Source organism: Balaenoptera physalus (genome assembly GCF_965194825.1).
Source record: "Balaenoptera physalus genome assembly, chromosome: 4".
Classification (NCBI taxonomy): Eukaryota; Metazoa; Chordata; class Mammalia; order Artiodactyla; family Balaenopteridae; genus Balaenoptera; species Balaenoptera physalus.
This window is the reverse complement of record NC_138891.1, coordinates 51,204,644-51,232,032: the sequence shown is the minus strand read 5'-3', so window position 1 is coordinate 51,232,032 and position 27,389 is coordinate 51,204,644. Positions and strand designations below refer to the sequence as shown.

Here is a 27,389-nt window from a genome sequence, read left to right as displayed (position 1 = left end):
CTGAAATGCATCTCTTCTTTTTGTCTTCTAGATGAATTTCCAGTTGGCCTTGAGGTGAAACTTAAACCTCTCCTTTTCTTCCCTGACCTCTTGGGCCTCTTTCCTGAGGAGGTAGTCAGTCACCTTCCCTTCCCTGAGCTCTGCTGTGTATCTCTGATATAGGATTTATTAGACTCAGTGCTAATGATGGGCTTATATGCTTTTGTCACTATTCTTTGATTTTCTTGAAGTTGTCATTTTGTTCAAGACATCAGTGAATAAACAATGATAAAGGAAATGAACCCATTTGACATCAGAAGTTACAGGAAGGAGCTAATAATACCCTGTACCCAGGCACAGATAAGACAACTGATACTTTATTTTCCCAGGTGCAGCTGTCCAGACAGGGACATGTTACCCTGGGTGCAGAGGAAGTAAAATCATATTATTAACTAACTTCACCTTCGCCTAACATTTACCAAGCTTGTGCTGCATGCCAGGACCCGTGAAGGACATTGTCACATTCAAGATCTCATTACAACCTCCTGGAAAGCTTGTGAAGGATGTCTTGTTATCCCCATCTTACAGATAGGGAAACTAGGACTTAGAGGGCCTAGTTGACAAGGCCAAAGCCAAAAGAGAGGTAAAAACTGAGTCTGGACCAGAGGTTGTGGATCTGCCAGGATCTACTTCTTTGGCAGAGTTTTTAATGTTATATATGCCTTCTTTTTTCTTGGCCCTGTGCTGGGCTAAGGCTTTTGGGTTTGGAGCTTCTGATGGACCTTGTGAAGTTCCTCTCTAGTTTGTGGAGGTGGGGCGGGATTCTTTGTGGAGGAGGCACTGATGCTTGAGTGGTCCAGGGAGTGATGATGGTTGTAATGGTGGATACGGTGTGGGGAAAGAAACAAGACCATGGCACTGGAAGACTTGCTCTCAGGCTCCAGGAGGAGGACTTCTGGGTTGTCCAGCTCAGTCAGCCAGGGAAGGGAAAGGGATGGCAATTAAAAGACAAACACACTGCCCCAGGGTAAAAATTACCTTTGGCAGGAGAAGTTCCCTGTGTCATATCTCTCCTGTAATTGAGCATGGGGTGCAAGGGGAAAGGGCACTACATGGGCCCTTTCTAGAATTTCCCCAGTCTAGAGAATTGAGGAAACCTTTGAAAGACCTTGCAGGAGGATGGGGCTTGGAAAACAAAAAAAAAAGGATGGGGCTTGCCAGGCAGGTAATTCTAATAAGTAAAACCTGTCAGTCCTCTCAGTCAAAGGGGGCTTGGCTACTCATTTCCCACCAGTTATTGCTGTGGGAATTTCGGCACAGTGTTGTCAGATCTTACGATTTTTTTGAGAGAAGCCAGATTTCATGTTAAATTTCCAAATGATTAAATTTGAATTTAAAATTAAAAAGCACAGGGAACTCTACTCAATATTCTGTAATAACCTACATGGGAAAAGAATCTGAAAAATAATGGATATATGTATAACTGAATCACTTTGTTGTATACCTGAAACTAACACAACATTGTAGATCGACTATACTCCAATATAAAGTAAAAATAAATTAAAAATTAAATTAAATTACATTAAAATGAGACTCCATCCTCCTCCCTACCCTCCTTCTTGTCAAACAAAATGTCTTCAAGAATGTCACTGCTGAACGATTCTTATTTCTATGGAACTCACCTGCATATCACAGATTATCAGCACTACATCCCCTCCCATCCAATATTGCTTTGCTGTCATTCTGCCCAATAAAATGCCCTCAACTTTGCAAATAACTCCTAGGGAAACAAAAACCCCAGCTGAGGTTTTTCCAGTATCATCATAGACAATATCCGGGTATCTCTGTCTGTGTTTCTTTTGCTGGGAATAGTCTTGGGCCAAATGTGACACTTGACACTCTTGGTAAACTCTTTCTTCGTCTCAGCCATCTTGCCCCTATTACTCCAATTTCAGTGGGTTTTGTTTGAGGACATGCACCTGGCTTTTGGTTTAGCTGAATCAGGAGGTGGTTTGGCGGGCAGAAGGATTACCCGGAGACATTTGGGCATCTCACACCTTTCTTTGGCTCTAGCAGCCCTGACTCACAGTAGATATTCAGTCCTGACGCGCTTTCCAGGAAGAGCCATAGCATGTGAAACTGGCAGGGTTCCAGCCACTGTGGAAGGTTGTCATATGCGGCAGCGCTTGGAGCTGAGGTTGGGTGATGCTTGCTCTTCAAGAGTAAGTTAAATTTTTGGAAAGCAGCTTGGCCGTGTCTAAAAATATGCATCCATCTCTGAAGAAATGATCAGAAATATGCACAATTATATTGCATGTAAAACTAATTCCGATAGCTAAAAATAGTAAACAAATTAAATGATTCACAGTAGGAGAATGATTAAAGAAATTTGGGCTTAGCCATATGATAAGTAGCCCTTTAAAACAGTGTTTATGGAGAATTTTTAATGACATGGGAAAATGCCATATTAATCCAAAGAAAACAGGATATGAAACTACACATACACACAAATTTAGATATAGGTATATGTATACCTATTTTCATAGCTGTTTTTCTTTTCTATAATTTTTTGTATTTTCCCCAATATTCCACAGTTTTAAAAACCTTTTAAAGTATTACTTTTTAAAAAATAAACTTTTTATTTTAGAATAGCTTTTCTTTTTCAAAGAAAGGATAGTATAGAGTTCCAGTATACCTTACCCATTTTCCCCTATACTCTTTATAAAATTAGAATAAAAGTTATTTTTTAAATGATAAAAAAGAGCTTTCTGTGGCTTATATTATCACAAGCCACATAATTATTTACTTTAAAGGAGGTTTTTAGGGAAAAAAATTAATGTTCTTCATTAAAAGGCATGTGGGACCACCACTTATTTATAATGCTACATTTAACTGAGATCTCAAGCATTTCACAGGTACTGATGGAATGTTAGAACATTCAGAGACCCTCTTTAACTTTGCTATCTGTCCTAAAGTGATTTAAAAGAATCTGTTGTTTATCATTGACTTACTTTTGGATTTGATTCCAAAATAGACTTGTATTTAAGACAAAAGAAGTTATTCATCCTGCCTCTTTGAGTTAAGTATTTATTATTTCTTCTCAAACTTCCTTAGTCCTATAACAGTCAGTTTTATATGGGTCTTTAATGGATATGAGTTTAAGATCCAGTCATCTGAAATTGAATTTACCAAGTGGGTGCTATTTTCATACTTTGTTTTGACTGATCAGCTCACCAAAGCTGAAAGCTAAAAATAATAAACCCTGTCATTTTAGCAAGTCATCAGAGAAAACATTAAGAAATGACAGCAGTTGGAATTGAGTAGGTTTTCTCTGCCATGTTGTTCCTGAATGGAAGGTCTTTAGGAAAGGGCTGGCGGAGGCCCTAGATCTGGGGCAGCCCCTTTCTTCACACAGAAAGGATAGGAGCTGGTTCACCCGAGGGTTTGGGAACTAGTTAACGATCCCTAGTGCTTTGCTCTCAGTCAGGCACTAGAACATGTACTGCAGTTTCAGAAGATCACAAAATCTTGTTTTCATGTCACAGTTTCAAAGGCTTATATTATTCAATTCAAGAATTTTGTCACAACTGGTACCTGCATAGCTTGAATTTTTCTGTTATTTTATGGGACGATCGTCTATGTCTTTTGTCCCTGTATTTTGAAGTGAGGCCAAACAGACCCGTCCCACCTACTCACCTGCCATTTACTCTTCTTTGGGTAGGAGCCTTGTGGGTGTTTTAACTCAGGGGTCTCTTCGGGTAGGAAGAGGGTGTGTTGTGATGAATCGGCTCGTTGTCATCATAATTGGGATGGTAGGTCTGAAGGACAGAGCAGTGAAGGTTCTCCTTTGGGTTTGGTTTGGAGAATATAATGGCAATATCATTTTTCAGATTCTCCCAAGAAGATTTTGTCCCCCATGTTCTCCACCCGCAGGTTAAAAATACCTCAATTATGAAATGTCCCCATGGCTCCTCCAGTTTATACGGCAGAATCCCTGGCGTGTCAAGAACAAAACCAAAAACCCACCCTTTGTTTTTAGAATACTGCTGCCTTCTCCGTTAACATTTTTAACTAAGGGAAAATCTATACATTCTATCTCTAGAAGGCCATCTGGAGAGGGAGAAGAAAAGAAAATTAAGAAACAATTTGGTTGGTTATCATTAATCCTTGTTTAACCCTGTGGGAAAATAAGCTTTTCTTCTTCCATCTTTGTTAACGGGTAGATTAAATTGGTTAAAGGATACTGCAGCCTGTGAAAGAAAAAACAGTGGCACTTCACAAAGATACTCCAAAGCAGCTGAAAATATTTTTTCCTTCAGCTGCTGTCTAAGATTAAATGGCCCTTAAGTGATTTGGGGTCAGTATCTAATAAGCATATTTTTGTCCCAAATGAAAAACCAGCACAACTAGGCCTTCTCCACAGAGCATAAACCTAGGTGTATCTACTGGTACTTCTTAGGAAAAGAAGATCATTTAGTGTTTTATTTTTGCAAACCTTCAGTTGCTAAGATCTGAATCATCTATTTGGGGCACTCAGAGCTGTCTAATGGAAGCTGCATATTTGAGGGGAATTAAAAACCACTTTCCTTCCAGCCTCCCCATCCCTCCCCCATCTGCAACAACCTTTGACACTGCATAGATTTTGAAAGTAACACTGTAAGATTAGTGCCAGGGGTCTTTCAAAGGATGCTTGTAACTGAAAATCTGTTTTCTTATCCCTCAAAGCTGAAAGCCATAAAGAAAAGAAAAGAAAATGCTTTTAATGAACAGTCTTTGCAGAATCAGCTCCTTGTAACTTCCCTCCTTCACGTGAATCAAAAATAGCTGAAAGTAGGTCATATTGTAAAAATGAATTAGGCTTCGCTTCACATTTTATTGACTTTACTAGACTTTTTTTCATTCACAGTGGCTGATTGTTAGCTAATGACTGACCCAAATAAAAAGGGATTGATTCTCTTATTTTCTTTATTTTGCCGTCTACTCCTTCAGAATATCAGTGGAGCCCACTATGTGCTGGGGGTTTTTACTTTTTTTGTTTCTCATGCTCAGGACAACCCTGAAAGTTGGAATTTTTATCCTCATTTTATCTATGGGGGAACTGAAACTCATAGAGTTCAAGGTAAATGGCCCAAGGACACACAGCTCATTAGTAAAAGATCTGAAAACTGGACACATTTCTTTGTCCAGAAGCCCTGATGTTTTCAACTACATTCTCTTTATTTAAAAAATTTTTATATTAGATAGTTATTAGTGAGAAATAAACTGAAATAAAATTGCCAATCTTAATGCCTCATAAAACAATGAAAAATATTTACCGTAATATTAAATAATTTTTGAAAATGACAACAACGCAACATTTATTTGAATTGAGCCTTAGTTTGGTCCAGGCACTGTTTAACTTTCACAGTGATCCAGAGATTGGGTTCCATTTTCTTGCCATTTTACTGATGAGTCTCAAAAAAGTTAAGATGCTTGTCCAAGGTCACAAAGTCAGTAAATGGCAGAGCCGAGACTCAAACCCTGCTGTTGTTGCCAAAATCTTGGCTCTCTGTGCACCAATGCCAAACAGAAATACGGAGGCAGAGTTATGGAGGAGAAGGAAAGAGTGGCTTTATTTCTTTGCCAGGCAAAGAGGGAACACAGTAGGCTAGCGCCTCAAGAACTGTGCCCCCCTCCCTGGGGAATAGGGAGAGGTTTACATAGTCAGGACTCATGGTCAGAGGTATATGATAAGGATCAAGGCAGTAACAGTCTTGCATTCTTCTTTCTTCTGCAAGGTTTCAAAAGGGTGGGGTTGCTGACAAGTTTAGGGTGTGTGCGGGGTGGGGGGGGGTGTCTCAGGTGGTCAGTCTCCTAATCTTGATGAGCTTCCCTGATCCCTTTAATCTTGCCTCAGGTGGTTTCCTGGCTGCTCCTCCCTTGAAAGCAACTGTTCGTATATACACTAATATGTATAAAATAGATAACTAATAAGAACCTGATATATAAAAAATAAATAAATAAAATTCAGAAAAAAAAGAAAAAAAAAAAGAAAGCAACTGTTTGAATCTGCCCTTTGGAACTCAGGGACAGTCATGGAGGCTGGAGTCTTGCCTACGAGAAATGGGGGACAAAAAGGCTCTGTGCCCGGGAGCCCCATGGGGCCCTGCTCAGCATCACTGTCTTCATAGTCCAAGGGCTTTATCTCACTATAGCAACTTGAGTTTAACATAAAAAGTGGTCAGTATAAATGGAAATGAAATGAAATATTAGTCTTGTGAGTTCATGTCCTTATAATATTTTACCATAGAAAAATAATATTTTTGGGCTTAAGTATCAATAATTTTCATGGGCAAATTATTACAGAATGTGTTTTTCTTCTAACCCTCTTATTGTGAACAAATTTTAAAGTGGTCTTGAAGGGTTACCCTTTCTCCCTCTGAAAGACTGGTTGAGGATGAAGTTGGGCTCTTGCAGAGTGGGGACTAAGTTCCCTGCAGGGGTTGAGACTGTGGCCTCAGAAGAGATTAGAAAGATCCTGGTAAAACACTGAAGGCAAACCTAGACTTTCTCTGCTTACAGCCAGTCCTGCACTGAGCTAATAGGAGAAGGGTGACTCTCTTAACCTTCTCCTCCTGCTTAGGACATGCTTTCCCATGTCATGTGCTCGTGATTTGGTGGTGGGGAGGGGTTGCTTCTGTAGGCACCCCACCAGTGTGAACTGGCCACCATACCACTTTATAACATCCCTTTGATGGGAAGCAGGCCCTGAGTTACATGTTTTTAGAACACAGCTCCTATGCAAGCTCCAGGCTTCCTATATATATGGTATTTTAATCTATAAATTTTCAAATAAAAAACAAAGTATTCAGTTCAAGTATATTTTTCTGAACACGAGAAATTAAACATTTTCAGGGCAACTCTTTTACTGCATCTTTACTTTGGTGGCAGATTCACCCAGAATGAAGCAAAACACCAAGCAGTATGAAATAAAAACTGTCCAATCCTAAGAAAACCCTCTCTTATTTGTGTAACCAAGATATCAGGGCCCAGTCCATACCCATCTTTTATGTAAGGCCCCCCAAATACTCAGGTTATTTAAATTCACTAATGTTTGAGAAGATGGGATTGGTCATTTATTCATTCAAAATATTTATTTAGCACCCACTTATGTGTCAGGTTCTAAACCCTAGGGATACATGGATTTCATATGAGTGAGATAAATAGACAATACACAAATAAACAAGTAATATTTAACAAGTCAGATGGTGAAGCTGCTATAGAGAAAAATTAAATAGGGCATAAGGAGTGTTGTGTGTGTGTGTGTGTGTGTGTGTGTGTGTGTGTGTGTGTAGTAAGGGGTTCTTGCTTCATTGAAGGCCTCAAGAAGAGTGTAACATTTGAGCATATACATAAGGGACGTGAAGGAGCAAGACTTCAGGCTATCTTGAGAAAGGCCGTGGTAGAAATAGCAAGTGCAAAGGCCCTGAGGTAGAGTGGTGGTATTGTATTGAGAATCAACAGGGAAGTGGCAGTCTCAGACAACTCAGATGGGGCTCTTCTGCTCTGACTGAGAGAGGATCCTCAGGCTGGGCTTCCTCAGTGACTTCCTGTGACAGCCCAAGTCCACCCTATGACTGCCTCTATTCTCAAGGGGCAAAATAACTCCTTTAAAGGGGTTGGGAAAAGGCAAACAGAAGCTATACCCAAGTTGGAGAGGGTGGGAAGCCAATCCATTTACATATTTAAATACTCCCTTCACAACCCATAAAATGCATATCATTTTAATTGAGCATTTAAATCTTTCTCACTGGTAGGTATTTCAAGCATTTCAGGCTTTATGCCAATTATTGCATCATCTTAAAAGAGAAGCTTTTAAATTAATTAAACCCACTACACTTGAATATCTGATTCTTGCCAATACATAATTTAAAATCCTCACTTCAAAGTAATTTGGTAAAGTTTACTAACCCTATCAAAATGTCCTAAACTATGCACCTGGAGAAACATTACCCAGTTTCTGGATAGGAACCAAATGGCCCTGTGAAAGGACTTTTCATTGTAGCCCCAGGAAGGCAAGTCTGAGGTGTGGTCTGGCCTCAGTCTTAGAGATTCTGATTCAGTGAGTCTGGAAAGGGCACAGGATTCTTTTTCCAAACAAGTGATTTTCTTAATGAGCCAACTTTGAGAGCCACTGATCTGGGGTAAAGAGGATATGGATTCTATGTTGTACAGAAGAACACAGTGGGCCATCAATCTGGTCTGGCTCAGAAGAGGAAGGGGCAATCATTGCAACTTCTTTTATGTAGCTGTATTAGTTAGGGAAGGCTCAGCTGTGCCGCAGTAACAAATAACCCCCAAATCTCAGTGGCTTAATGCTCTAAAGTCTATTTCTTGATCTTGCAAAGTCCAGGGTAATTGTTCTGATGGTTGACTCTCTTCCAAGCAGTGCACACTGGTGACTTTGATCCAGTCACACTGTCCCTTAGGGCCTCCTCAGAGACTCCTGCAGAGACAGCTGAAGAAAGAGAGTGTCCATCCTTGTGGGTCATTTTAGGGACCAGGCCTGGAACTGTCTAGCCCTTCTGTTCATATTCTATTAAGCAGAACTTGAGCCCTCCTAGATGAAAGGGGCCAGGAAAGGTAGCTTATGTGCTCAGTAGTCAAGAGAAATAGTTGATGTTGGCCATGGCAACACACATAGCATTGGGTCTGCAGCCACAGTCTATAGTCCTCTCCCTGATGAAATTTGCTACAGGTTCCCAGTATTTTTCCACCCAGGTCTGCTGGATACTCCAATCCATTATCTGGATTATTGACCTCTCCGCCCTCAACCCTAATTTGATGTAGCATGAGGAAGAACCCACCCTGGTTCAAACAAATCCCACTGAGATAATAATTGCATAACAGGACCTCCCTCTCCCAACCCCAGCCATTCCAGACATCATTTCTGCCTTGAGGTAGGAGTCTCATCCCAGGGATAGCACAGGTTCTTTCCTTTCTTTACCAAAGATTCTCTAAAAATTCATCACTTTTACAATGCTTCTTGTGTTTTTGGCGACAGGGATGTTTACGGTCCAGAGCAGACATACTGTAGGAGTGGATGATTCTAAGTATGGTGTTTGTGAGTTGAGGACTTTCTAGACAGTCTAAAAATATAAGCAGATGAGATATGAATCCTAGGAAGGGCTCATTCAAGGGCAGAGATGGTTTGCCTCTACGGTATGACGAAGCATAAGTACTCAATATGAACTAATGAATTAAACGATATCATTACGTATAATTCCACAGATTTGGGTTTCTCAAAGGATGGTTTCAACCAGAAGCATCCGCATCACCTGGGAACTTTTAAGAAATGCACATTCTTAGGCCCTATCCCAGACCCACAGAATTAGACATTCTGGGCACAGAGGGCAGCAACCTGTGTTTTGACAGCCCTCCAGGTGATTTTGATGCACATCAGTGTTTGCGAATCACTGGCATAGATTTTACATGTTGATTGCAGTTTTATCTAAATCTAAGTAGTAATTAAAGAGTCTGAATGGGGTTTCTTTTCCTGTGGGAGAAAGAGATGGACATAAGCCTTTTAAGACACTTGTTAGAGAAACTGCTACTCTTTTAGATTAGATGCCTGCTTCTTTTGTATGTCTGCCTACAATACTCTGTAGTGAGAATCAATATCTAGAAAGGTAGCTTGAGGCAGTTCAAGTGCCTAAGATTATCCATTATTTTTTACGTATACTACATAATCAAGCAGAAGAAACAGGATAACAAATTTTAAAAACATTTTAAAAGCAAAACTCTTTCAAAACGCCTTTGTATTGGGTTGGCCAAAAAGTTCGTTTGGTTTTTTCCGTAGGATGGCTCCAGTAGCTCTCAGTTGTCTTTAACTTCATCTGAAACAATTTTGTTAGATTGTATTGTGACAGCTGTCATATCAGCATGCATTTTTTAAGAAAAACATCAATTGGTGAATTTTTGTGTAGCCATTTTAATATTGAAGATGGAAGAAAAAAAGCAACATTTTTGGCATATTATGTTTTATTATTTCAAGATAGGCAAAAATGCAAAAAAATAAGATTTGTGCAGTGTATGGGGAAGGTGCTGTGACTGACCGAACGTGTCAAAAGTGGTTTGCGAAGTTTCGTGCTGGAGATTTCTCGCTGGACGATGCTCCACGGTCGGGTAGACCAGTTGAAGTTTATAGCGATCGAATCGAGACATTAACTGAGAACAATCAACGTTATAGCACGTGGGAGATAGCCGACATACTCAAAATATTCAAATCAAGTATTGAAAATCATTTGCACCACCTTGGTCATGTTAATCGCTTTGGTGTTTGAGTTCCCTATAAGTTAAGTGGAAAAAAAACCTTCTGGACCGTATTTCCGTATGCGATTCTCTACTTAAATGTAATGAAAACGTAAAACAAATTGTGACGGGTGATGAAAAGTGGACACTGTACAATAAAGTGAAACGGAAGAGATTGTGGGGCAAGCAAAATGAACTACCACCAACCACACCAAAGGCCAGTCTTCATCCAAAGAAGGGGATGTTGTGTATATGGTGGGATTGGAAGGGAGTCCCCTATTATGAGCTTTCTCCGGAAAACCAAACGATTAATTCCAACAAGTACTGCTCCCAATTAGACCAACTGAAAGCAGCACTCGACGAAAAGCATCCAGAATTAGTCAACAGAAAACGCATAATCTTCCATCAGGATAACGCAAGACTGCATGTTTCTTTGATGACCAGGCAAAAACTGTTACAGTTTGTCTGGGAAGTTCTGATTCATCCACCGTATTCATCAGATATTGCGCATTCAGGTTTCCATTTATTTTGGTCTTTGCAAAATTCTCTTAATGGAAAAAATTTCAGTTCCCAGGAAGACTGTAAAAGGCACCTGGAAAAGTTCTTTGCTCAAAAAGATAAAACATTTTGGGAAGATGGAATTATTGCCTGAAAAATGACAGAAGTAGTGGAACAAAACGGTGAATGCATTGTTCAATAAGGTTCTTGGTGTAAATGAAAGATGTGTCTTTTTACTTTAAAAACTGAAGGAACTTTTTGGCCAGCCTTAGTTTTCCTCTTGCTTTTACTGATTACTTTTGGCCACTCTTCTCTTTGTCGATCCAAAACTCTGGTCATGATGACTTTTTAGGGCCCTGAAATGTGTAATCCTATTTATTGGAAGCATTTCCAACTGTCCTCCTCTCCTGCCCCATAACGTGCCATCCTAGTTGAACAGTCCCAGGGGGACCCTAGGACGCGATTATGGACCTCAGTCATTGTGATGTTTGGAGGATGGAGGAGATGAAGCTTGGGAACAGAGTGGACCCAACCCTGCAGGGCTCTGGGAATTGCTCTGGGAATTGCTTTCTGGCACAAGTCCCTGATGTCAGCAAGGTTTGCTTCTTTTTCATACAAGTGGTGGAAGCAGATTTAAAATAAAAATGCCTGACCTCCTGGCCCTTCTGCAAACATCAACTAATGAATGAATCAAAACTCAAAATAAGCCCCTTCCAAAGTGGTCTTCTAGCATGTTAGAGAATTGTCGTCTGCTTCCCTGAATCCTTAAAATGCCACTGACCTTGGCTGTTTTTGTGGGCCACAACTAAAGCTGCCAAATAAAATACAGGACACTCAGTTAAATTTAAATTTCAGATAAACAAAAATAACATTTTAGTGTAAGTATGTCTCATAACCAGTAAGGATGAAATATTTGAATGTTGACTATTTGAATATAGAATGTGTGAACATTTGAATTTTAGGTAAACAACTAGTTTTTTTCTAGTCTAAGTATATTCCACATTGCATACTTAGTTATGGGACATACTTATACTAAGGAATTAATTTATCTGAAATTTAAATCTACCCAGGCATCCAGAAGTATTACTTGTTAAATATTTTTTATTAGCCACAACTCATGGCAAAGAAATACTTGGAGGCCACTAAGATGTCCAGGGCTTCTTACCCATCCCTCGACATAGCCCCAAGTCAGCAAAGGCATTTGGCTTTTGGACTCTTTGTTTATGAAGCCATTGTTACTTTATTATTGCCACTCTGGTTTTGGGCAACCTGTCCTTTCTCCTCTCTTAGTGTTCAACTTCCTGGTCTCTGCCTTGTGTGCAGAGAAAGGCTGACCTATTAGAAACAGCACCAGCCAATGTGAGTTCTTCCCTTTAACCAACTAGTCTCGCCCTGAAGATTAGGTTAATCTTTCCATTTTGGAGCTAGGTACTATCTGGATAGTTGTGGGTCAAAAAGCCTGGTGTTTCTGAAAGCTTAGCTAACTCCCGTTCTTTTGTATGATTTTTATCTTTGGTAAATCACAGAACCTCTCTTAACTCTCAAACCGAGTCTTTGTGTAGGTGAAGGTGGCCATCTAATTACCATCAATTAGATGAATAGAACACCTGACCCCCACCAGCTCGGGTCCTAATGAGAGAACCAGTGTAGATAGTGTCAGATACAAATCGCTGAATGGGACTGTCAGCCTTCTGAGTGAAAACAGAGACCTAGCAGCAGCCGTGTAAAGTCATTTTGTTCTTTCTGTCCTAGATTTCAGTTGCTGCTTCTCTCTAGAGACTTTGTAGGCTTGCTTAGTTCTCTATCAAGTCAGCAGGAACATAGGACACTGAGGAGGCCTGGAAGAGTGAGAGACTCTGACCCAGTTTGAATGTCCCCATAGTTCAGTTACTCCAAAGAATTCAAGCCTTAAAGGCACAGAACCTTGAAGTCACTAGAGCTTCACCCAGAGTCCTCCCAACACAGGGATTGCAGAATATTGCTGAAATCATCTTTTTCCTGTTCCTCTTCTTCCCTTTCACTTTGTGTGTATGGGAATTTCAAGCGTAGAAAAACCATAATGTGGATTTATTTTATTTGGACACGGAGCCTTTGCTATCTGGGTGGAGTTCTGCTTGGGAGTGACCAGCTGTCACTGCCAGTGGCTGCTAGGATCGCCTTGTGGAATTAGGCAGGGTGGTGTTTTGCTTTTAGTTTTAAATGCCGTTGGATGGTTACTAGATGGGTAGTAGTCTCGTTTCTGTTTTCCATGGAGGGGTCTTGGTTTTGGTTACACTAAAACCAAATTAGATTAGATACACTCAGAAAAGAGAAATTTGCACTCACAATCTGTTGATGGTGCACAGCACTCACACTTTGACATTAGTCATAAACTGGATCGAGACCTCATCAGAGGCTCAAATGCTCCCTTTGCTCTAAATCACAGCTTATAAAGAACAGAGTGTGAGAACACAGAGATAGTGAGGTGGTGGCAGTTTTTCTCATTGCTACTTGATTTTGGGGGTGGGCAGCAACTGCACACTGTTTTAAGAGTTTTCAACATGATGATACTGAAATTACTTCAAATCTTTTCTAATCCCACCCTACCCCCTCAGACCGTGTTTAGTCCTCCAGTCTATACTTTTGTAATTTCTTACAGTTGTAACGAATATATTGGACTGGGAATCCCTGAGGGCAGAGTTGATGTCCGCCTGTTGACTTTGGAATCATCATTGCCCAGCACTGACCGGGAACACAGATGCTCAACAGAAAGACAAATGAATTAGACTTTAGAGCAATGTAATCCATGGTACCCTGACTTCAATAGCAGATTGTAATACGCAGTGTTTTAGGACTAATCAAGTTTTAGAATGTCACAAAAGAGAAGCTGGAACTTGGTCCACATGGAAATTACCTATTTGCTCGTTAAGAGGTTAAGGGACCATTTTCTACTCCTGCCTCCCTTCCAACTTCTGGTCATCTTTACCCACTGAAAGAGGGTCCACATGACATATAAAAAATCTTTCATAAGTAAGATATTGGGAAAATAAATCTCACATACTAAAACAGAGGTTGGCAAGCATTTTTTGTAAATACCCAAATAGTCAATATTTCAGGCTTTGTGGAAATAGGGTTTTTGTCACACCTACTCAATTACTGCCCTTGTAACATGAGAGCAGCCATAGACAATAGGCAGAGGAATGAACATGGCTGTGTTCCAGTCAGACTGCTTCTATGGACACTGAAATGTGAATTTCATATAACTTTCACATGTCATGAAATGTTATTCTTTAAGAAAATTTTTCCCCAAACATTTAACAATGTGAAATCATTTTTAACTCACTGGCTATTACAAAAAACAGGTTGTAGATTGGATATGGCCTGCTGGCCAGAGTTCGGCGACCCCTGCACTAAAAACAAAAAAATAGTACCAAAGTCGAAGCTTTGTTGGGAAAAAGGGACATTTTTGCTCCATCTGCCGTATAGCTTTCCTACATAGCTAATCGCTGAAATGAGACACAAAGGAGCTTTTTCCTACCGTCTTATTTTTGTACCACTTTTTGTTTAAGTATGCACGCATGCATGCTTACCTCTGTGCCCACATACGTGTGTGGTAGAAAGACCAAGTTTTCAGATTGCATTCGATATATTTCCTGAGCCTTTTGGGATGGTGAAAGGGAAATGTGGAAAATACAGTATGATCCCAGTTTTTTTTTAAAAGCACATTATGCAAAAAATGATGTATTTTATATATGCTTGTAATAAGTTCTGGAAGGTATTTAGTAAATGATAACAGTGGTTACCTGTGAGAATTGAGAGCAGGATTGGTGAAGGGGCAGTACTTGACCTTTTTCTGAATTGTTTCCTTGAAAATAAAAATGATCCTTGCATTGTTTGTGGAATTAAAATTAGGTGTTTAATTTAAAATATATATTCATGAAAAAGTAAATGCTGCTTGCTTCTGTGACACTGTAGTCTTTTCATATTGATCCTTCTTGAAGTACAACTTTTCGGAAGTCCTTTCATCTAGGAGAGAATTGATAAATAGAAGTGTTCAGATTTCGTAGGAGCAAGACTGTCTTCTCAAGGGATGCTGATAATTAAAATAACATGAAAGTACAATAAAATCCCACAATCTACTATACTATGGATCCAGTGCGTATACTCAGAGTTTCAGAACGCATTTCTTACTAACACACAAAAGGCCTTTAAAGCAGGTGGTGTCTTTGTCCCCTGATACCAATGTGTTTTAATAAGCTTCCTCTAGATTTTCAAAGTCTTTGGTCAAATTGGAACTGACATTTATGCTAATTAGCTGGGTTTGGGAGCTCAAAACAGGTAAAATTGAATTACAGCGGGCTCCAAATTATGTTTATTTTCAAAATGATGGCTCTGAAGAATATTTGGTTCCATTTGTCAGTTATTTCCTATCTTGCTACTTCTACCATTCTTTCCCTGCCTGGTGTGTTAATCTGGTAATCTGAAATCTTTTTGTCTGCCTGTAATGTGATAGGCTGTTTTCCTGTGGTCCATCTGTCTCCTACAGGAGGTGAAAGTACTTTTCAGAAACGTCTTGGGTTGATGTTATTAATCTTTATAAGCAGAGAAATTCCCTGAATAATTTAATAGCCAAATGGCATGAGGGGGACTTGGTATGAAAATGAATTTTTCTGTCAGCTTTAAAAATCACAGCATGGCCAGCCTTTCATCCATGCAACTCAAATATCAAAACACTGGATGTTTATTCTCTTTTATGCAGGTTTTTCTATTTTGCAACACCTAAGGTGAGGAGGCAACATTTAGAAAATTTGAGGTTACTTTTTTTCTGTTAAAAAACAAAACAAAACTAACTAACCAGCAAAAAGAAAGGCTTTCTTGTTCTCCGAAGCAACAGATGCTGCCTTTGACCTTGGGATTTAAGGGCAAATCTATTCTTGCTTACATGTCTTGAATTTCTTGGATTTGCCAGTATGAAGGCAGCAGTTGGGAATGAGTGCTTTTGAAAGTATATGAATGATTAAAAAAAGAAATTAGTCTACACAGCTGTTGTTAAAGAAATGGTTGTTCTCCCATCTCCTTCTAGTTCACTAAGATACAATTTTAAAAATTATTGTTATTATTTTGTCTTCTTTTCTACTTTTAATTGGAGTGATCCTACTTATAGGTGTCACAGCCTCTGGGTATCTGGTCTTGCATCTGACACCCTGCTTCCTAATGAAGGTGTCTATGGAGTCAGACACATGTGATTTACAGGGTCCCCTTGGTCCTCCTTGTTGGATAAGGACATACAGCCAGTCCTGTTTAGGCAAGCCAGCAGGAGTGGGAATATTAATAACCAAATATGTTTTTGTTCTCTCTGACACAGCCTCTTTAGAATGCCATTTGTTTGCCCTCTCTTTTGGAAAGTCATTTACAAAGGTGGCAAAAGCTTTAGAAAAAAATATGAGGACCAGGTAAAATTACTCTGCATGAGGTATGCCCACTTGGGATTAATATTATTTCATTAGAAGACCATTAGCAAGTTTGTTGTTGTCGTTGTTGTTTGAATCAAAACCAATAGATATGCATTAAGTATTTTTGCTTCATTTTTCATGAATCATATATTTGAGAAGGAAATCTTGATGATGAGAAACTCTTACTTTTGAGCCACAAAGAATTAGTGTCTTTATGCTTTCAGATCGTACTGAGACCAGAAATACTTTTTCCCTCTAAGGGTCATAAAACTCAGTCACATCTCTTTCCACATTACCTTTTCAACCTAAGGAAACTGACAGTGACATAGATAAATCAATTTCTTTGTTTCCCTTCATAGATAATTTTACTGAGTTTTGTTTTTTTTTAATAATCTTCTAGATTTAACCTTTTATTTGTGGACCATTACAGTGAAGTCCCTAATAGCAGTTTATATAATTTTATTAGTCACTCTATAGACAGAAGACAAGACATATTAGAATGTCATCATGGATATTTAGCTAGCAAATTTAAATCAAAGCATCTTTGTTCTATTAACTCTGCCTGCTAACTAAAGAACAGGTAAGCTGCTCAGGTATAACAGGTCAATGTGGAAGAAGCCAGGGGGCTCATGGAAGGCCCCCTTTTCTCTGGCTTGATCAGTAATAAGAGAGCAAATATACCAGGGAGGTCAACTTCCTCTGGGAATGAGGTTCTTTTGCAGGCACTGGGTGTCAAATACTTAGTGAGTAGCCATAGGATTGACTGTCCTTTCCGATGCTTTCAGAATCATTTTATTCTTAAACTTCTCAGAATCCCTACAAATTTTGGTAAGAATAGATGTTTGAAATTTCAGTATTTAGAATACTGATTGTCCTCGTAAGGAGATACTTGACACCTTGCCTTCTCAAATTGATGCTTCTGGAAGGCAGCATCGAAATATCTATTAGGGTTGTTGGCATATATATACAGCAAGGTAGTTATAACCTTCTGGAGAATTTCTTTTCTTTTTTTTTTTAAGGTTTATTTATTATTTATTTATTTATTTAATTTATTTTTGGCTGCGTCGGGTCTTAGTTGCGGCACGCGGGATCTTCGTTGTGGTGCACGGGCTTCTCTCTAGTTGTGGCGTGTGGGTTTTCTCTTTCTAGTTGAGGCGCAAGCTCAGTAGTTGTGGCGTGTGAGCTGAGTTGCCCCACAGCATGTGGGATCTAAGTTCCCTGACCAGGGATTGAACCCGTGTCCCCTGCATTGTAAGGCGGATTCTGTACCACTGGACCACCAGGGAAGTCCCTGGAGGATTTCTTAATGATCTTTTTAGGGCATTTTCCTTGTTAACTTCTGGTACCTTAAGAAGGTCCCAATGTATTTCACTGAATGCCTTGAGAAACTGAAGCTATAAAGGAGTTTTAAGAAACTTGATTCTCTAATCAGCTGTTCAGAATTCCATTTTATTGGTTCAGGAATCCAAGATGGATGCTTAAAATTTGTTTATCCAACCAACCAATTACCTAGTCAGCCAGCCAACCAGCCAACCAACCAAGCTCACTGAATATCTTGCCTTGGAACTCTTTCCTAAAACCTTCCCAAATCTTTTCAACAGTTCCAAGAAAAGATGATAAATGTGTGTTTTATAAACCGTAACAGTTAGACTTGTTAATTTATCAATAATGGGAAAAACAACCCTAACTGTCATTTTAACATGTCTTCATGCTTAATTTTTTCCAGACTGTGGTTAGAGATCAACTGGGGAGAATTCTTGCCCAATAGTGATAACATTTTCTTAAAAATTATAGAATGTTGCCCATTCTGTAAAACTCCAAAGTAAAAAGTATAAAGCATTCCTCAAGACAGAACTTATTTCCGGATGTTTTTACATGTAATTTTTAACACTATGGGTCTAGTATAAATTTTCTTTTACACTCATATTATTGGGATATTTGTAGGTACAATGTTAATTTTTGGAGTCCACTAGAATGAAATATATTGCATAAGTGCCTAAGCTAAGATGTCTTAATTTGAGAGTTTATAAAAGAAGTCTAGTGCATTTTAGAAGTTGCTTTTTTCAGTTAAAAATTATTTTGGTCTTCTGGCAAAAGGATAAAGTTCATAGGCCATGGGAGAAACTGCAGTTTAAAAATAATTAGCTTTGAAGATTTATTCTAATCTGTCTTTGTTTGAGTAAGAACGTGGCTGGGAGTTTTAGGAGAATGGGTTAGAAGAGGAAATTTACAATATTTCCTAATAAGAACTAGATTATACATAAAATAGGTATTGACTTTAAAAATTTTTTGCTTTGGGGCTTCCCTGGTGGTGCAGTGGTTAAGAATCTGCCTGCCAATGCAGGGGACCCGGGTTCGAGCCCTGGTCCGGGAAGATCCCACATGCTGCGGAACAGCTAAGCCTGTGGGCCACAACTACTGAGCCTGCGCTCTAGAGCCCACAAGCCACAACTACTGAGCCCGCATGACACAACTACTGAAGCCCGCACGCCTAGAGCCCGTGCTCCGCAACAAGAGAAGCCACCGCAATGAGAAGCCCGCGCACCGCAACGAAGAGTAGCCCCCACTCGCTGCAACTATAGAAAGCCCGCGCACAGCAACGAAGACCCAACGCAGCCAAAAATATAAATAAATACCTAAATAAAAATTTTTTTTTTGCTTTGAATTTCTCTAAAACTTTCTATGTCCACCTAAACTTATGTGTTTTTTTTTTTTTTTTTTTTTTTTTTTCCCGCCATGCCGCATGGCTTGCAAGATCTTAGTTCCCCGACCAGGGATTGAACCTGCGCCCCCTTCAGTGGAAGCACGGAGTCCTAACCACTGGACCGCCAGGGAATTCACTAAACTTATCCTTCTTAAACAAATTTAGGAACATTAGTACCTAAAAATCTATATTTTGGAAAATGATTTCTTGGACTCAGTGTTTGGGATGTATTTGTTTTTGCATATGTTTAAATTGTGCTATGCTTGTATTTTGACTACACGTTAAATAATTGAAACACTCATAGTAGATAATTATACAGATTGTCTTACCAGGTTGGAGTACAATGGCTAACCTGTTTCCAAAGATATCTTAATCCTTTCACGTGGCCAGGTTTAGGCCAAACCATGTAGTAGGAAAAAGCATAGGTTTTAGGTGGAGACAGACCTAGCTCAAACCTAAGCCTCTTGTTAATTAGCTATTTAACTTCGTGTAAGTTATCTAAGCCCACTGAAGCTCAAGAATTATATACTTTCTAAATGTCAGACACTATACTAGGAGTAAGCAAACACTTTTTCTTTTCTTTGGGAGGTTACTATCCAGTGGGAGAGGTAGACTCAAAGGCATAATTTTTTTTTTTAAAGGCATAATTTTTATATATGTAGTGGGTATGCTCAAGGTCAGAGAAATGTGCTCAGAGTACCATGGAGTTGGGACCCTCCTGCCTGACAGCTCGCATTTATTGAACATCTAACTATGTGCTAGCATAGTGCTAAGACTTAAATACCAGCATGAGACAGATAAACACAGTCCTGACCCTGTCTTGGAGCCTAAATAACAAAGAGATGACTGTAAATTAGAAATTCTGGGGCCTACCTTGTAGGGTTTGAGGATGAAATGAGTTGTCTTTCTCCTTCATGCCATCTCCGTCCTGCTCACGAGACCCTCTGCATGCACCCGGTGCCCAATTTGCTTAAGCAGAACTTGCTGGCTGGGGCAGATTCTCTGTGGGTAGCTGTGTCTCTTGGTTAACAGTTCCATATCATGAATGGTTGAATACTTCTATCTAAGAATGTTTGCATTATTACCAAAGACCTTTGGAGGCAGCAAGACCATAAATAAATATCTCTGCATTTGGCAGAGTTTCAGCCGCTGAACAGATCTCCATGGGTAACTGGGGTGTCTCCTTCAGGTCCCACTGTAATGGGGCCTGGCAGCTCTCCAGATGTCAGTGGTAAGATGTGGGGTTCCTGGTGCTTCGTGGAGAGAACGACAGATGGTAACCCCGCTCCGTCTCAGATGTGAATGTTATTGGTCTGTGGGCTTGCCAAGCTCAAATGCAAACCAAAGGTAAAAAATCAGTCTTGATTCCGAAGTTGGAGTGCTTTGCTACAAGTGAAAGGTCTTCTTACTGCTTTGATAGAAAAATCCATCTTCACCTGGGCTTTCAATTCCAGGTTGTTGTCCTGAGAAGAGGTTTAGGATCTGTGACATCACCCTATTTAAGTACTTCTCAGATATGATCTTTTAATTATAAAAGATATATAATTGTATAGTTTATGTAATAAAATAATATAAATGATATACATGATATAAGTAATTAATAGCTATAAAATGTAATCACTTATGTATAACTCTTAGTTCTTTAGGCAAATAAATACATAGTAGATTCACAGTTAAATATAAAATACTCCTTGTAGTAATATAAGAACTATCACTTAGAAGGATAAAGAAAGAATATAAGCTTGAATCATATCTATATATTTTTTCCTTTTGAAGCACGGGTAGGATTGCATCATTTCCTTTTTAACAAAGATCAGTGGCACCTTATTGCACTCAGAACAGCCTGTGCTCAGGGGCCTTTATGAGCTGCCTTTCATCTGCTTTTCATCCCAAGTATTTTCACATCCTTTAGGTACCCTTTGCCTCAGCTTATCTGGTCTATTAGCTGTTCCCCTGAAGACCATGCTTTATATCTTGAGGCCTTTGCTCATACTGTTTGGTCAGTAGAGAATAAATTTTACTCCTTATCCATTTATGAGATTCTACTAATCCCACAAGACTGAGTTCAAATGCCTTCTCTTTCATGAAACCTTCCACAGTCCTACTAATCAGAATCAATTATTTCTTCCTTTCTGTTCCTCATTGTGGGCCTATGGTGTGTATCACTATTACCTGTATAGGCTTCTGTCATTCCTGCTTATATTTAATTAATTCATTCACCCATCCATCCGTTCATTCAACCATTATTTCCTGAATGCTTATACTGGAACTGTGCAAGGAGATGGGAATATAATGGAGAGCAGAAAACAGACGTGGTGCCTGTGCTCTGGGAGCTTACGGTGTTAAGGCAGAGACGGGCAGTAAGGACACAATGAAACCCACAGAGCTAAAACTGCACCTGTGATAAGAGCAAGGGAGATAAAGAGATTTGTATATCTCTGTCTCTCTAGACTGTAATCTCCTTAACATCAGTGACAGCCTCTTGCTTGGTAGAGAAGGCAATAAGATAAGCCAGCTATGACCCTGTAGTGGGGTACACTCTCTCTGTTGTGGTTGAATTGTGTCTCCCCAGAAGATGCGTGGACGTTCTACCCCCCAGTACCTACGAATACGACTTTATTAGGAAATAGGGTCTTTGCAGATGTAATCAAGCTAAGTTGCGGTCATACCTGATAAGGTTGGGCCATAATCCAATATGATTGGTGTCCAATAAGAAGAGGAGAAAAGACACAGATGCAGAGGAGAATACCATGTGAAGACAGAGGCAGAGATTGGAGTGATGAGTTTACAAGCCAAGGAATGCCAAGGACTGGTGGCAGGCACCCGAAGCTGGAAGAGAGGCAGGGAACAGATTCTCCTTCAGAAGCTCCAGCAGGAACCAATTCTGGTGACACCTAGATTTTGGACTTCTAGCCTCTAGAACTGTGAGAGGATAAATTTCTGTTGTTTTAGGCCACCCAGTTTGTGGTAAGTTGTTATGGCAGCCCAAGAAAATGAATGTGCTCTCATAAGAGGGAAGTTCGTATGAACTAGGGCCCAACGCAGTAATGTTGGGTAAACGAATGAATTTGGATGAATGATTGAGTGAATGAATAGAGTATTGTGTTTGCTCTGTTCAATGCTGAAAGACCAGGGTGAGTTCAGGATATTTTTTCTGTTCCACCTCTCATTTAGGAGTAAAAAATGTGAATTCACAGTTAACAACATCATCATCAGTTGAGGAGGCTGAACTGAATTACTTAATTGCCCACAGGGCTCTGTCTTTAGAAATAAAGTTGTGTGTTTTGTCACTATGGCTAGTGAGGGAATTTATTTTATTTTATTTTATTTTAATAAACTTTATTATTAAGAACAGTTTTATTTACTTATTTATTTATTTTTAATATTTATTTTATTTACTTATTTTATTTATTTGGTTGTTCCCGGTCTTGGTTGTGGCAGGCATGCTCCTTAGTTGCGGCAGGCATGCTCCTTAGCTGCGGCATGTGGGCTCCTTAGTTGTGGCATGCAAACTCTTAGTTGCGGCATGCATGTGGGATCTAGTTCCCTGACCAGGGATTGAACCTGGGCCCCTGCACTGGGAGTGTGGAATCTTAACCACTGCACCACCAGAGAAGTCCCTAGTGAGGGAATATAAAAAGCTAAAATCACTATATGTTGAAATAGTAACTCTTCCCCTTCTCCCTTCAAAGTAGAATCTTAGTCCTTAGGTCTCCATCCCCTGCTTCCTCAGACAATTTGTGTTTGTCCCTCCAGTTGAATGGCTCACTTTAGGATAAAGCAGCAATTATACGTTTTTTTTTTTTTTTTGGTTGTTATTAATGAGTTGTTAGAATTTGTGTTTCATTTTATATTTTCGTTTTATATTTTACAGTTGTTGTTTGAATTCCATAGTCCTCAGGAATTCATGATATTTTAATTTTGTTTTATTTGTGAAGGAAAAACAATGAAAGGACCAAGATGTGCAGTGACAATTGAAAGCTATACTAATCAGATGTTCATTAAACTGAAGTGCTATCCCACCTTCTTCTGCCTGGAGGCCCTTCAACTCCTTCTGCCTCCTGAATCCTTCTAACTCTTGATCCGTCACAACGCCAAGTCTGTAAAGCTTCCATGACCTTCTCAAGTCTCACACATCTCCATTTCACTTTATTTATTTATTTTTAATTTTGGCTACGTTGGGTCTTCATTGCTGCACACGGGCTTTCTCTAGTTGCGGCGAGCGGGGGCTACTCTTCGTTGCGGAGCATGGGCTTCTCATTGCGGTGGCTTCTCTTGTTGTGAAGCATGGGCTCTAGGAGCGCGGGCTTCAGTAGTTGTGGCTCGTGGGCTCTAGAGCGCAGGCTCAGTAGTTGTGGTGCACAGGCTTAGTTGCTCCGCGGCATATGGGATCTTCCCTGACCAGGGATCGAACCCGTGTCCCCTGCATTGGCAGGCAGATTCTTAACCACTGTGCCACCAGGGAAGTCCCTCCATTTCACTTTATTATATGAAGTTTTGTCTGTGTGTGTTTTCCCAAGTAGATTTTGAGTCCTGGAAGGACAGGTAACCAAACTCTCCCAGTGGGCATGCAGGAACCATCTCTTTAATGAGTGATCAAATAAATGAGTCAATGAATGAATGAAATTCCCAGAAATTCCTGAGTTAGGCCAGGAATCCCCTGACTTTTAGCAGCCACTTCCCTTTTTATATATCCAGGACCATAACCATGGAACTCTGCGGTGAGTCCCCATGCAAGTCACACAGGGGCAGGAACAGGATGGCAGTGCCAGCCTGGAGAACTTCCAGGTCAGCCTTTAGCTCTACATGGATCTCCTAGTCTTGTTGTCCATGAAGAATTGAGTCAGATATTTTCATAGGCTCTTCTCTTGAGACCATTGCTCACAGGTGCCAGCCAAAGATCGCAGGGTCGTATCCAGATGGGGCAAAACTGGTCACCGTTGTAGTTCTTCGAACAGAGGGATAAGGCTGAAGTCGAGTCTCCTAATCTGGAAATCCCTGATGCCCGGAGCCTATAGGCTGCATCAAGGGGTAGGGTTGTCAGGTGACTCCAGCAACAGAGAACGCAGTGGTCCCTTACTCTGGAGAGTGCGGCTCATTTTCCTTACGTTCTTTACTTCTCATCTCCGCATCTGCAAGATGATGAACATACTGTGATATGACACCAAGCGTTCAGCATTTATTGAGCACCTAAAACATTCAGGATAAGATGTTTAAGTTAACTTGCAGCCAGGGTCTTCCTCCGCGTACCCCACTCCCACCCCAGCACCCCCTATGCAGCCTCCCACATGTCAGATGACAGTACACATATCAAATGAAGACCGGTTCTCGGGAGCACGGTACAGCACCAACAGAAAGGAATGGTCCTTGAGCAGTTAATTTCGTACAATAAATGATTTATCGGAGGGAATACATTTTCAAGAGAGAATTTCCATCACGTTTATTCTCAAGATTTGGGTGGTGGGATTGCAGTTCCCAGGGGGATGGATCTGCTCTTTGTGTATGTGTGTTTTCCCTCATTGTTTAAATGTTGGTACCCTTTCTCTCCCACTTCTCCCTGAAGCCAGAACCCTGCTTTGAGGAAACATGGCTACATCTTTGTTATTCCACAATACACTAATCTTTTATTATTATTATTAGTGAACATCACGCTGTTGGAATTATTTTTACGTGCAAGAATACTCTCTTATGGCATATCCCTCCAACAACAAAAGGAGCAATTATAGATTTTACTTTCTGGGATTGGTAGATAAGGAAAACAGCAGTAAGCTGTTTCTGGGACCCTCTCTGCCACTCAGTCTGTGTGTCCTTCATCAAGTCATCTAATCTCTCCACATTTTTAATCCACAATTTTCCTAATCTTTAAAACGAGCAGGTTGAAGTTGATCTCTGAATTCCCTTCCAGCTCTACTGTTCTGTGATTTTTTAGCTATATGTAATTCTAGCCTTTTTCTTTTCTTTTTTTTTGGGGGGGGGTAATCTAAAAGTTGGTAAACAGCACCACAAATAATGACAAAGATAAATTTTTCAAAATTGGACAAGCTGGAATCCTTAGAGGCAATATTCCTGGTTTTGAATTTATAAACTACCTGCTGGTAAAAATCTCTTGAGTAGTTTCTAAACATTTGTATTCTTACTTCCTTCATTTTCAAAACGCTGTCTCCATGATTGCAAAGCGAGTTTCCTGGAATGTAATCTCTTATTCTGTGTAGCATGCTGGGAGCATTCAGGATCCACTTGGAGAAGTTAAGCACACAAGATCTTGAAGGTCAGAAGTACATTTAATGACACTCTGTGGTCCATTACCCTCGTCTTTAAGCGTTAGTAATTGCCATGGATACTCAAGGAAGTGCCCCACATGGGAGCTGCTGGATTTGGGCCACAAACCAGAATTCAGGAATATGCATCTTGTGAAAGCCAAAGTAGTTAGTATTGTCAGAGACACATCGGTGATGCTGCAGAATGAATGAACTGGGCATTGCGCCATTCCTGCTGGAAAAAAGTGGGGCAGTTTATTAAGTTTCAATACCATAGATGAAGGAAACTGGTAAGTTTACTGGATATATTTTAGAAATGTGAAAATTGACAATGAAACAGAAAGGAGACCTCCAGTAAAGGAAGAGTCCTGGGACAAAAGGTTGAAAGCATTCAGTTAAGAAGATCTTCTGACCTATTGGATACCCACCAAGAACAGGGCAGTTTGGGCAAACACATCCTAGGTGGTTTGTGTCTGTAGCAGTTAAATCCTCTGATTGACTTCAGTTTTCTGGGACCCATCACAGAGCAGCTGTTCTGGATAGTCAAGCTACCACCTTCTAGTTCCAGCGTTTTTTTAAATTTGGAAATGGAAATATTTAAGATGCTATACCACATATAGTTACATAGATTTTCCTTGTTATAAAAATAGCATTTTCTGATAATTTTGGAAGAAGAAGAAAAATACAGAAGGAACTCACCATTGGTAATCCCAATATCCTGGTATAACCTTTTGTTAACGTTTTGATGTATTTCCTTCTAGTCTTTTTTTTTTAACCCATACTTTAAACATAGCAGATACACAATTGTGCACACATTTTAAAAATCATATATGCCAAGCATTATCTGGCCTTTTTTGATCAGGAGTGGCCTCTAGGGACAGCTGAGGGCATGCAGATCAGTGCCACAAAATGTCTCCCCTCCCTCTTCCTTTCCCCTCAGCCCAGCGGGTGGTGTGTGGGCAGGTAGCTTCCTGAGGAAGGGCTGCACTCTCGGAGACACCCTGCCCACGGTGTGCGGGCACCTTCCCTCTCCATCCTCTGGGGGAAATCACATGTACTCGTGGGGACTTTGGCACTTTCTGGACTTGCATGTATGTTAGTTGCTGAAAATTTTCCTGCCCCTTCCAACCCAGCTATAAAAATCGAGGTGGCTAAGCTTTTGCTTATCTAAATTGCAGCAAAGATGATGAGGAAAGAGCAAAACATAAATGATGGGTTTTGTTCTCTAAATTCCTTTGTAAAGAAAAGGTACTATTTGATGTATTGTTCCACTTAACAGAACTTGTTAAAATCACAGGGAAAGCCAGGGGGAAAATGCTTGGAGAACCTTTACAATCACTATTTCTGGGTCAGCTGGTGTCAAGTGACACATGTTTGGTTGTTGGTGTCGACTGAAAAAAAAAACGCCCAACGTGATAGTTATGAATTAAGTTTTATTTGGGGCAAAATGAGGACTATAGCCTGGCAGACAGCCTCTCAGGTAGCTCTGAGGAACTGCTGCAAAGAGGTAGTGTAGGAGGTCAGTATATATGTGATTTTAGTGAAGGGGATATATGTGCAATCAGGCACATATTTTGGCAGAAGCTTGCTCTAGTCACGAGGAGCAGATGTCTCCGTTAATGATTTTAGTGCTTTTCTAGGTATGAGAAGATGCAAGAAATTGGGCTCATAAAATCTTCTCCTGAAAATATCTATCTATCTGAAGGCCTCTTCTGCAAGTTTTTCCCAGAGCACAAAGTGCCTCATTCCTGATCTCCACCCTGAACTCCTTTCAGGGTGTGTTGAAGGTCAGAGACTACAGTGGCTAGTGACTTTATTCTTGTAGAACCAGATGGCCAGTGACAATTTTTAGTTGGGACTGGGAAGGTTCTTGATATTAAGAGGTTGCTCCCAGGAAGCAGCCTAGTATGGAGGAACCAGCATGAGTCTTGGAATCAGATAGACCTGGAATTGAATGCTGGTTTCCCTTTACTTCTCTGTGTGATCTTGAGCGTGTTATCTAACTATTATGACCATCATTTTCTTCATCTATGGACCACAGATGGTGAGGCATACTTCCCAGATGGTTAGGGAGTGGAAATGACAATATGTGTGGAGTTCCTAGCACATAGTAGGTACTTACTTAGGGAACTTGTTTCTTCTGTTTTCCCTGGAGGTTTCTGGAAAGTGTGCAGAAGGAATACAATTCATCTTCGAGGCAGTGAGTGATGATAATAAAATGCCACATAA

The 27,389-nt window shown here is 40.1% G+C and overlaps 1 protein-coding gene and 1 long non-coding RNA gene across 5 annotated transcripts in view; both read left to right on the top strand.

Moving 5' to 3' along the window:
* LOC309659387 overlaps positions 1-18,824 on the top strand; it is a 40,688-nt gene extending 21,864 nt beyond the window's left edge. The window contains exon 2 of the long non-coding RNA XR_014262769.1: positions 32-18,824. This is a non-coding gene — a long non-coding RNA (uncharacterized lncRNA). The remainder of the gene's footprint in view (positions 1-31) is intronic.
* The window catches only part of TNIK (TRAF2 and NCK interacting kinase), a 406,211-nt gene that overhangs the window by 128,049 nt on the left and 250,773 nt on the right, over positions 1-27,389 (top strand). The window lies entirely within an intron of this gene.